Raw genomic sequence first — 13,521 nt, 5'->3', positions numbered from 1 at the left:
AAAATTTTATCGATTCTTCATCTTGTCAATACAAGTAAAATGTTTTTTGAATTATTCAAATCGGACGCTTCGTTCTCTTAAAAACTGAGTTACCGTTTTCGGCATTTTTTGCCCCGTATCTTTGGAACGGCTAGACCTGCCTTCGCCAAAAACTAATCAGCACGTCTCTTTATCAATACGAATCGAATGTTTTTTGAATTATTCAAATCGGTTGATTCGTGTTCCCGAAATCGTCGACGAAAATTTGTATCCGCACATACATACAGACACATACATACATACATACACACACACATACACACACACACACACATACATCCATTTTTTCTAAGGTATGCCAAAATGTTCAGAAACCTCTGAAACGTAAAGATATATAAAAATTTTCATTTTTGATTTTTTTGCGATTACTATAACTTGCCCTACGGGAAGTTAAAAATACAAAAAACTTTTTTTACGTCGAAAAACTATTGATTAAATGTGTGAATTCAATTTAAATAGAATCAGTATCAGATTAGGTTGGCTCTCTAAAGACTCTTAATATGACCCAGGAACATTTATATGTGGCGTGCTTAGCAGTGAGTAAACTATTCATTTAATTTTTGTTAACTTCCCCTTTAACTTATGTATCACATTTGCAATCAGTTAGATATTTTCATACTGAACATTTTATACTAGAATAGTTTTTATGGCAAAACAATGTTTGCCGAGTCAGCTTTTTTATGAATAAATAATATCGACAATATTAATACTCTATCTATGAATACTTTGTCTATTACACACTATTACAAACATTAGACAATACAAGTATTATGAAAATTAATAATTCCCGTAAACCAAATGAAATATTTTATCAAAAAAGAATTTTTGACAAATTAATAATGCCATCATATCTCTTCTCAGCCATCAATAATTCTACAGATAATTCATGCAATAAACGATCACTGTATTAGACATTGAACTTTTGCACTGATAAGATGAATTGAGCACACATATTTCTTAACTTACATTGGAATTTAAGTAAACATTATTATGTCAAATACTATGCATAGTTAAATTATTTATTAGAATGTTAGTGCAATGACTGTAAATTTGTTAATTATAAGTGATCAGGTTTTCCAAATTTAAATTACATAAGGTAAAAGCTAGAATGTAATTTTTTTTTGAGCATCGGTTAGCGTATACACATGCACCGTTTGCTATTTCTGTTATTGTTCTGTGAAATCAATGTTAAAGTTAATTAGATGTGGAACCTTGAAAGAAATATGCAGGAATTTGAGTACAAGCAGGTAAGTCCAAAAGCGTACTGTTTGGGGATATAACTCTAGTGACAAGAACGGGATGGGAATAGTGCATGATATGACGACAGTACGACACCGGGCAGTACATGCTTGCTTCCTTGACATTGATTTCTCGTTCATATAGTGAACTCTACCACTTGCAACTATTTTAATAATAGTCGAGAATGTCATATTAGAGTTTAATTTGTTTAACTTTATAATTTATCCGTTCACTTATTAACTTCTTTTCCTCTTCTTTGAATAATTCAAATCGGACGCTTAGTGAAAAAACTGACATTTTTTGCACATTTAGCTCTGTATCTTCGAAATGGCCGGATCTGTCTTTGCTAAAGACTAATCACCTCTTCAATCATTACAAATCGAATGTTTTTTAGATCATTCCAAGCGGATATTCCGATCTCTCAAAAACTCGGTTTGTATTTTCTGCACTCTTTGTTCCGTATCTTTGTAACGGCTGGACCTGCCTTTGCCAAAAACTAATCAGCACATCTCGCTATTAATAGGAATCGAATGTTTTTTTAACCATTCAAATCGGTTAATCCGTGCGCCCGAAAACGTGGACGAAAAAATGCGAACATACAAAACACACACATACACACATCCATTTTTTCTGAGATATGCCAAAATATTCAGAAACCTTCAAAACGTCGAAAAGCAAAAATTTTCATTTTCGATTTTCGGCCCATTACTATAACTAACCTACGGAAAGTTAAAAATCAATTTTTTCCAAAGAAATTTAAAGCACTTAGATATTTTATTTAAAAAAATAAAAAATTTCAAAAAAGTAAAGCATTTAGCACTACTAGTTTGTTCCTTATTATTTATAAAATGACAGTTTATTCAATTTTCCGTCGAGCATAATGTCATTGTTTTGCCACAGAAATTAAAATTCCATAAGGTTTTTAAATTTGAACTTTCGACTTGTACTCGAATAGGAAAAATCCAATGGAATGTGATTCGAACTCATTTATTTATTAAACTAATTGTTTATTTATGAAATAAGTATATACCGTATATATATATTTGTAAAATTGGTCTAGCAATGTGTGGTGAAACTAATTACTTTTTCATGACATCTTTTCTGCATTCCCTCGTCTGCAGATTGATTGTTTTTTAATCTTGGGAACAATAGACATCAAATTTATCAAATTATTAATTAGCTAGGTGTATGTAGAATTTTGCTTTAAGGCGTCTATACTTCTTGATAAGTGTAATAGACTTATAGTTAGTCAATAGAAATCGAGATTTAAATAAAATTTTAAACTGTTCATTTCAAAAATAAACCTTTTGCTTTCGCTAAAATCGAATCAATGCCATTTTCAATTATGTTTCAAAGAACTTATAATAATTGTAATTATAATATAGTGCACAATTACATGTTTGTATGTTCGCAATTTTAATGAATTTATATAATTTATTATAAGTTATAATTAATTATAAGTAAGTTTAATTCGTAAATTCTGGCGTTATGTGAAATTTAACAAAAAACGCTAAAAAAATTAATATTTAATTATAAAAAATTCCATGCCCGATGTTTGCCAAAAATTAATCAGCACGATTCCCAAATGATATGTTTCAAACGATTTTTAACTTCCCGTAGGGCAAGTTATGGTACTCGCAAAAAAATCGAAAATGAAAATTTGTATAGATCTTCACGTTTCAAAACCTTCTGAACATTTTGGCATACCTTAGAAAATGTGTATGTATGTATGTTCGGATACAAATTTTCGTCGACGATTTCGGGAACACGGATCAACCGATTTGAATAATTTGAAACATTCGATTTGTATTGATAAGGAGACGTGCTGATTAGTTTTTGGCGAAGGCAGGTCTAGCCGTTCCGAAGATACGGGGCAAAAAGTGCCGAAAACGGTAACTCAGTTTTTATGAGAACGGAGCGTCCGATTTGAATAATTCAAAAAACATTTTATTTGTATTGACTAAATAAAGAACTGTTCAAATTATACGAAAGGCAGGTGCAATGACTTTGGAAATATGGAGAAAAAAGTAAAAAAATGAGCCATTTGGCGGTCAAAATGAACATTAGACATATGCACATCAAATTATCAGATATTTTATAGAGATTTTAACAATAAGTATAAATTTTTTTTATACTCCTATGGGTTTCGCACCAATGTTTACGCGTTAGACGGCGGCGCGGCGCTTACGCGCTTTGATATTTTGCCTTTATGCAGTTAAAGCAGTATGATTGCTTTGAAAAAAAGTTCAGAATATCCAAAATATTTCAAAATAAGACTTAAGATAGAATTTGATATGGTTCGAAATTCTATTAAAAGTCTCAAATCATTGATCAACTTTTATTGATTATTATTATTATTGATTATTTTTAATTACTCGAATTTTGAATTGCGGTACGGGAAGTTCCAGCAATTTGTCTTAAGGCACGATGCCCTAATTGCCTTAAGACAGAATTCCACTTACAGCTGGTTCAATTTTCAAAACCGCAAATTTTTCAGCAACTTGTTGGATTTTCTGCTAATTCTAAAAAAACGGCATATTGTCTCAAAAACCTAATCAAGTTTTCTCTTTATAGAGTTTCATCGAATGGCTTTTAAATTTTTGAAATCGGTTCAGTAGTGTTTTTGGGAAAAGGTTGAGGAAAACCAAATTTTGACTCAACACATCACAAAAGTTACTTTTGACACATCTCATTTTATCAAACTTTGATTTTTTTTAAGTTAAACTAGTTGTCGTAGGGCCGCAATATTTTGTAATGCCATGTTCGCTATCGCCAAAAAGTTTTACAACAGTCGTCGAAATTTTGTTTTAACAATTAATTACAAAGAAACGTAAACTCTGCCGATCGTTACCAAAAACTAATCAGCATTCCCAAGTAATATCTTTCGAAAAGTTTTTGAATATTTAATGTTTTTAAAATCGATTTTAAATTGTGGATTAAAAACGTGGACAATAAAATTTACCTTTTCTACTAATTACAAAGAAACTGCTCGACCGATTGTGGCGCAAAACTAACCGACTTGAGTCCTCATCGAGTTACGTCGAATGGCTTTTAAATTTTTAAATTGATTGAATCGGTTTTGAGGAAACGTCGTCGAAATATCGAAAATCAGTTCACACACACATACTTTTTTAACTTCCCGTAGGGTAAGTTATTGCAATCGTCCAAAAATCAAAAATGAAAATTTTTGCATATCTTTACGTTGCAAAATCCACTTTCGACTCTCTCGAGTATGTGTAGTCCCACAGTTAAATGATTCCTGATAGACCTAGGTTAAAAGTGAAAAAAAACGAGAAGTGGGGATACGGAGCTAAAGGTGCAAACAATGGCAGCTTTTAAGAGAACTGAGCATCTGATTTGAATGATCCTAAAAACTTTCTGCTTGTGTTGACGAAGCGATCGGTTTTTGAGTGAGATTTTTTTTTAGATTTTTTTTTTTTTCTTTTTTGATATCGAAAATAATTTGGATTTTAATTTGAATTCTAGCGAATTTCACTTATATACTTCAAGTACATAATTTTAACTTCGCAATTCAGTTTATATAAGTTTATATTCAGTCTTATAAATATTAGACAATGTCCTTCATTTTAAATTCAATTGATTAATGAACCGATTCTGCTGCATAACGGACCAATGTTATGGCAAGTCTGTGCTATGAAGAAGTTCTCATACATATTCGTTCTAAATATTGACAAAACCCACGTGGGTGCGTAAGATAAAAAACCTAACCTAGAAACCGCATACATATAAAAAAAACGATCTTAGATAACAGGGTCTTTAACTTCATAACATACGAGTGAAGTTGCAGTTTATGTGTAAATTGCCTGAATGCACAGCAAATACATGACATTTTGACAGTATTCAGTATAATTCAGTAGCTTAATGTATGCAAATTGAAGCGTAACATTGTCTTGTCATATCATGGGTCTGTTGTGCGGCAGAATCGGCCCATAAGTTTTGTTTCTTTAGTTTTTTGTAGTGAATATATAAACGTTGTCGTCCAATTCATACGCTCTTATATTTTGTCTATAAAATATGGATAATGAAAGTTACAGTATTTATAATAATCTATTTGATAACATTTAATATTCAATTATTATTAATTTAATTTATTCCACTATATTCGAATATTTCATTGCGGTGCGGGAAGTTTCAGCAATTTGCTTTAACACACGATGCCATACACCACTAGTTGTATGTTATATGAAAGCAACTTATTTTTCTTACAAACATGAATTATTATAACATTTGTACTGTGATCTATGATATGATCACACGATACCACATTCCTACCTTAGGGCAGAACACCGATATTAATAATATCATCGCATTAAAACGATAAACAAAATTAATGGAATGAATGTTGACAAAAATGTGCACCCGCAACGTATATAGGTATAATTAATGTCAAAATTATAGGAAAAACCACATTATTATTATGCGAAACACGTGTATGTAAAGAAATAGCAGTGTTAGTTAATTTGTTATATATTAATTTGTTTTTACCGAATCTTTTATAATAAAAAGTTTGATAACATAAGCATTATTTATCAAACTTATTTATTTTATATTTATTTATGTATTAATTAAAATACTAATAACTAATAATAATATTAACTAACTAAGAAATAATATGCTCTATAATTAGGTAAAAGGTTTTGACGTAATCGTACAAAGATTTTTTGGTTTTGTGATGTATTGTTACATATTTTGAATGTACCGATTTAAAACAAAATGTGTAAAAATATACCCAATAAGAAAATCGTGATTTCTATAATAACTTAAAAAATTCAACTGCAATATTTAGGACCAATCTTTTTTTATAAAATGCTATAATGAATTGCAATAATTTATATGCACCAACTATAATCAATGTGTTTTTTCTAAATATGATTTAAACTTTGATAAAGGTTAGTGTTTAAGTCACCTAACCGAAACAACATTTTGCATACAATACAATGTGAAACATTGAATCGAACGCTAAAAACGAATTTACCGATCCGTCCATAACGTTATTAGTCGGGTGCTTACTGTCGAACTGTTTTATCGGACTAGCAATTTCGGCTTGCGGCTACCAAAATTCCAACACAGGAAAACGAAATCGAAATAGTTAATTTCAAATTTTCGTATTATGTATCCGGATAAAATTAATACGGCGAAGGATTTGTAGTGATTTGAATGAAGTGAAGACTTTTGATATTGATAACATTGATAACTGGTAAGTTATATCATCACACACACACACACACACACACATATATATATATATATATATATATATTTATTTATTTATTTACACACCTGAATTCTTTATTCCGCCAATAAAAGAGAAATATTAACTTCCGTAGAGTAGTTATAGTAATGGGCCGAAAACAGAAAATGAAAATTTTTGCATTTCTCGATGTTTTGAAGGTTTCTGAACATTTGGGCATATATCAGAAAAAATGGATGTGTGTGTTTTGTGTGTCCGCATTTTTTCGTCCACGTTTTCGGGCGCACGGATCAACCGATTTGAATGGTTTAACTAGCTGTAAGTGGAATTCTGTCTTAAGGCAATTAGGGCATCGTGCCTTAAGGCAAATTGCTGGAACTTCCCGTACCAAAAATTATTATTTTTTTTTAAAACGATTAACATTTTTGAAAAAAAATTAGTTTTAAAAAATAAGATTTTTGAGAAACTATAAATTGGACAAAAAATTAGTTTTTCTTTATTTTGACATATTGTGGAAGATCTGAACTTTTTTTTCGAAGCAATCGTACTGCTTTAACTACCTAGGGACAAAATATAAAGCGCGTAAGCGCCGCGTCGCTGTCTAACGCATAAGCATTGGTACGGAACCGATAGGAATATTAACAAAATGTATACTTATTGTTAAAATCTCTATAAAATGTCTGATAATTTGATGTGCATATATATGTCTAATGATCATTTTTGACCGCCAAATGGCTCATTTTTTTACTTTTTCCTCTATATCTCCGAAACCGCTGGACCTACCTTCATGAAAGTTGTATCGATTCTTCATCTTGTCAATACAAATAAAATGTTTTTTGAATTATTAAAATCGGACGCTCCGTTCTCTTAAAAACTGAGTTACCGTTTTCGGAACTTTTTGCCCCGTATCTTCGGAACGGCTTGACCTGCCTTTGCCAAAAACTAATCAGCACGTCTCCTTATCAATACGGATCGAATGTTTTTTGAATTATTCAAATCGGTTGATCCGTTTTCCCGAAATCGTCGACGAAAATTTGTATCCGCACATACATACACACACATACATACATACACACACACATACACACACACACACACACATACATCCATTTTTTCTAAGGTATGCCAAAATGTTCAGAAACCTCTGAAACGTAAAGATATATAAAAATTTTCATTTTCGATTTTTTTGCGATTACTATAACTTGCCCTACGGGAAGTTAAAAAACATTCGATTCCTATTAATAGGGAGCTGTGCTGATTAGTTTTTGGCAAAGGTAGGTCCAGCCGTTACGGAGATATGGCGCAAAAAGTGCAGACAATAGAATTCGAGTTTTTGAGAGAACGGATCATCCGATTTGTATGATTCGAAAAACATTCAGTTCGTAATGACGGGGAAAAGTGGTTATTTAAGTTAAGTTTTTGGCAAAGGTAGGGCCAGTGGTTTCGGAGATACAGAGCAAAATGGTAAAAAAATGGCAGTTTTTGAGAGAACTAAGCGTCCGATTTAAATGATTTAAAGAACTTTCTGCTTGTTTCAACAAAATAATTGCTTTTGCAAAAAAAACATTTTGTTTCTAATTTTTCATTCCTATTGATAGAGAGATGTGCTGATTAGCTTTTGGCAGGTTCAGCCGTTACAGAGATACGGAGTGCAGATAATACATCCGATCTAAAACACAAACAATTTGTAATTATTGGGAGAAGAGGTGATTAGTATTTGGTAAAGGCAGGTTCAGCCATTTCGAAGATACAGAGCTAAATGTGCAAAAAATGGCAGTTTTTGAGAGAACTAAGTGTCCGATTTGAATATTCAAAAAACTTTCTGCTTGTTTCAACAAAATAATTGCTTTTGGAAAAAAAAAATTGTTCAAAATTCAATTGTTTTTTCAAAAACTTATTTTTTTATTTTTTTGTATATAGAAAATAATTCAGATTTTAATTTTAATTCTGTTCTAATATACTTTAAACAAATAATTTCAACTTTGCAATTCAGTTTATATGATTCTTATAAATATTAGACGATGTTACAATATATATATATATATATATATATATATATATATATATATATATATAATGTATTTGAAAACATTTATTAGTTTCAGATATTTGCCTTAAGGCACGATGCCACACACCACTAGTTTCTTTAATCATTCAATCGAACCCCAAAAACTAAATTGCCATTTTTTGCACTTTTTAACCTGTATTTTGCAGCCTTTGCTAAAAACTAATCAGCACGTCTCCCAGTCAATAGGAATCGAATGTTTTTTAAATTACTCTAATTGGTTGATCCGTGCTCTCGAAGTCATGGATGAAAAATGTCGCAGACATACGCGATTACCCTACCGGAAGTTAAAAATATGTTTGCAATTGACTCTATACTTCCCTGATACTAGTTGAAGTTGAACGCAGCTCAAGAACCTGCCCCGAACAAAGCACCCTTTAATTCAAGGTGTATCGTATATCGATCAGACATGGAATAATTCAATTTTAATGGTTTTTTCAGCTACATATATATTTTCAGATTTTTTTAATATCATTTTATTGGCCTCGCTTACTTGAGCATTTAGCCACATACATTATTCTATACAATCATATGTCCTATACAATCTTCAATTTCATACTATTTTCTTCATGCAATCCTATTCTTTCTATACTTCTTAACTTATCTTCATTCTTCTTTCTTCTTCTTCAATTCATTTTTAATTCTTATTCTCTAATTTTTATACATTCTGATTATTTTTACATACATATTTTCTAATACAATTCGTATTTCTATTATAATTCCAAACTAACTACTTAATTTTTTTTCAAATTCTTGCCGAAGATTCGAACTCAGAACCTCAAATGTGTGAATCGGGAACGCTACTCTGTGAGCTAATCCCGCCACATATTTTCAGAATTCTGATATATTTCATTTAAACTTGAATAATCTTATTGTTTATTTACTGTAGAAACATATTCGCAATTAGAAGTTTCTAGAGAAGATTTCATATATAGATATATGATATATAATAATATTATCATGTAAAAATGTCCTAACCAATTTTTACAAAATGACTTTATATTACAAAGCAATCACATAATCCATTTTACAAAATGACTTTATATTACAAAAAACTATAAAAATTATAATGCATCATAATGTTTTGGTATAATTTGGCCAAGAACGTCATTAAATAGAAAAATGTTTAAGAATTTCGTTGTGTTTATAATTTGTAATGTATACTTTATTTTCTTGCTGCGAATATAAAATAATGTTCTACGTCAATTAAAGTCAAAGATCATATTTAAAATTCCTGATGTACAATTGAAATGTATAATTTCTTAATAATTCAAATTAACTTAGTTTTCACTTGAAAATAATGATACAAATGCCCAACTAAAAATAGTCCTTCAATAGAATTGTTACCTTTTTTTCAACTTTTTTTATTGTTAAAAAAACATCAGGTTTTAATACCTAACCTGGATCGCTTTATTATAAAATAGTTTTCAAATTTAGCTTATTAATTATTCATTACTGACGCAAAAATATTAATCAATTTTTACATGCTGATCATCTTATATATAAAAATGGAGCTCTCTTTCAAATGTCTAAGTAAAATTCGAAAACGGCTAAACCGATTTGGCCAGCCTTAGACTTGAATAATTCGTGCCAATCCAGAAAAAGTCCAAAAGGTGAGATATTATTCCAAAATCGCGTAGAAACTTTACATTTTTAATTTGAAAATTTTTGTAGAAGCGTAATTTGAATAAAACAATAGACGGTGGCTATTACGTGAAATGTCAAACGTTCTTGACCGATGGTGTTCAATTACTTTGAATAGGAAGTTTTACGTGAATATTTACGACAATATAAGTCGAAAGACCAAAAAAAACTTGGATTGGATTATACCATGTTTTCTATAGAAAGTATATAAAACTTCCAGTTTGATTGTATTGACAAAATATCGGTAATCTTCGAAAATCCATAATAAAAGTATTTTCTTCCGTTGGTAGTTTTTTAGCATTAGTTAAAAATGTAATTATTTTGTAAAATACCTTTAAATTAAAATAAGGTTTTAAACGTGTTTGCCACCTGGCCGTTCCAAGTTACCCCGCCTATAGGGTAAAGAGGTGTAGATAACGAATTTTTGAAAGACATAAAAAAATACATTTCTACAATGATGAAGTAGCTGGCAATTTTACTGAACGTAGTCAGATAATTGTTCGTTAATTCATCTAATGTTACTTGAAACTTCGTAACTTAAAAATTTCAAGAAAAAAAATTTGAAAAAAAAATTATAACAATTTTTTTTCCATTAGCAATTATTTTGTTAAAACAAGCAGAAATTTCTTTGAATCATTCAAATCGGACACTTAGTTCTTTCAAAAATTGCCATTTTTTGTACATTTAGCTCTATCGAAATATCGGAGTATCGGAATGTCGGAATGTCTGAATATCTGAATATCTGAATATCTGAATATCTGAATATCTGAATATCTGAATATCTGAATATCTGAATATCTGAATATCTGAATATCTGAATATCTGAATATCTGAATATCTGAATATCTGAATATCTGAATATCTGAACATCTGAACATCTGAACATCTGAACATCTGAACATCTGAACATCTGAACATCTGAACATCTGAATATCTGAATATCTGAATATCTGAATATCTGAATATCTGAATATCTGAATGTCGGAATATCTGAATATCTGAATATCTGAATATCTAAATATCTGAATATCTGAATATCTGAATATCTGAATATCTGAATATCTGAATATCTGAATATCTGAATATCTGAATATCTGAATATCTGAACATCTGAACATCTGAACATCTGAATATCTGAATATCTGAATATCTGAATATCTGAATATCTGAATGTCGGAATATCTGAATATCTAAATGTCGGAATATCTGAATGTCGGAATATCCGAATGTCGGAATATCGGAATATCGGAATATCTCTAGAAATTGATTAGAATATACATTACTTAGCCAAACAACGTTTGCCGGGTCAGCTAGTTTTTTAATAAATATAGCGATCTCTGCTCATTGTATTTGTATAAACAAATCGCAGAATTAATTTAAATTAAAAAAAAAGTTCAAACATATTTCATATTTTTATCGGAAATGCCACCAGCGTAAGCTTAATTAGGTGTATACATAATGCTACGAGGTTAATTGATTCATTTGATATTGTTGTATTATTATTGATCAGCACATAAATTAATTTTGTTAATATAAACTATTATATCAAATACAAAAGTAATCACATAGCGGACCCATATAAGAATCCAGGGTTGGTCAATGATTTCAAACGTCAAACAGAATTGGAAAAGCACGATGTTGATTGTAAGTCTTATGCGGAAGTTGAATACCTGATATAATTAATAATAGTACATATATAAATGTCCATGAAGAAATCATCATGCATCCACTTTTTTTTTATAGCTTAAATACGCGTGGTTGTATCATTAAAAAGAACACTTACACAAAATATCTGTTGATAATAATATTATTAATAATTTATGGATAATCAAAATGCGTTTGCTAGGGAAATGATAGTTTTTTAGCATTAACAACCTTGGCAATATTAGCAAAGTTATCAAAACGCAAATAAGATTTAACAATGCGATTACTAAAAGAAAACATTTGATTAATTTGCTTTATGTGCATTCTTAATATTGAAATCAAAATGTGTATAGAATACCACATTGCTCATAATGTTTCTGGAAAAATGATTCGCCATTAATAATAATGATATCAATTATCAGTAAATAATTGACAATAATCATATATATATATATATATATATATATATATATATATATATATATATGTATATTTGTATTCTGAGTGGATAAATAGATATTAATTTGGAAATATGAACAAACAACACTCTTTTTTGCACTAATTTATTAAATAATAATTTTTACAAACTTTTCGATTTAATAAATTAGTGCAAAAAGAGTGTTGCTTGTTCATATTTTCAAATTAATATATATATATATATATATATATATATATATATATATATTAAAGTTGCTAACAAATTTAACGGAATATTTTTAATCATGCCGCGCGTGGAGCAGAGTGGTTAAACCTCAACTCGCAAGAAGTACTGAGATCGAATCCCGATTGAGTACTGTGTACAAATATAAAATTTGAAATACACTTAAAAAAATGTACTTGAAAAATAAGATATTAATAAAAATTGAATAAAACTACAAGAAAAAATAAAGGAGAAAGAAGGAATCAAATGCGGAATACAAATGCGGATTTGAGTATTTCAAAAAACATTCGATTCATATTGATGGGGAGACGTGCTGATTAGTTTTTGGCAAAGGCAAGTCCATTTGTTTCAAATATATGGGGCAAATGGTCCAAAAATGGTAATTCAGTTGTTGAGAGAACGGAGCGTCTGATTTCGTAATTTAAAATACAATTATACTTGTATTGTAGAACGAAGAACTGACTAATTTTTTTTTAGAAAAGCACGATGCACCACTAGTTAATTTTATAATCATAATTGACATACGATCAGTATTTAAATATTTACATTTTTAATACCTAATCGAACTTGTGAATGAGAAAAACTATGCCGTGTATGAATAGAGAAAAACAAGTGAGAAGATAGATTATTCAATAGTATTATTTACTTCCCGTAGGGTAAGTTACAGTAATCGCAAAAAATCGAAAATGAAATTTTTTATATATCTTTACGTTTCAGAGGTTTCTGAATATTTTGGCATACCTTACTCTCCAATGTTAGAAAAAATGGATGTATGTATGTGTTCGGATACAAATTTTCGTCGACGATTTGGGGAACACGGATGAATTCAAAAAACATTCGATTCGTATAGATAAGGAGACGTGCTGATTAGTTTTTGGCGAAGGCAGGTCTAGCCGTTCCGAAGATATGGGGCAAAAAGTACCAAAAACTGTAACTCAGTTTTTAAGAGAACGGAGTGTCCGATTTGAATGATTCAAAAAACATTTTACTCGAATTAACAAGATGAAGAATTGATCA

The sequence above is a fragment of the Ctenocephalides felis genome, unplaced genomic scaffold, assembly GCF_003426905.1.
Source record: "Ctenocephalides felis isolate EL2017-DRISC unplaced genomic scaffold, ASM342690v1 CF-g0.4_SCAFFOLD_01886, whole genome shotgun sequence".
Classification (NCBI taxonomy): domain Eukaryota; kingdom Metazoa; phylum Arthropoda; class Insecta; order Siphonaptera; family Pulicidae; genus Ctenocephalides; species Ctenocephalides felis.
This window is presented reverse-complemented; position numbering follows the sequence as displayed.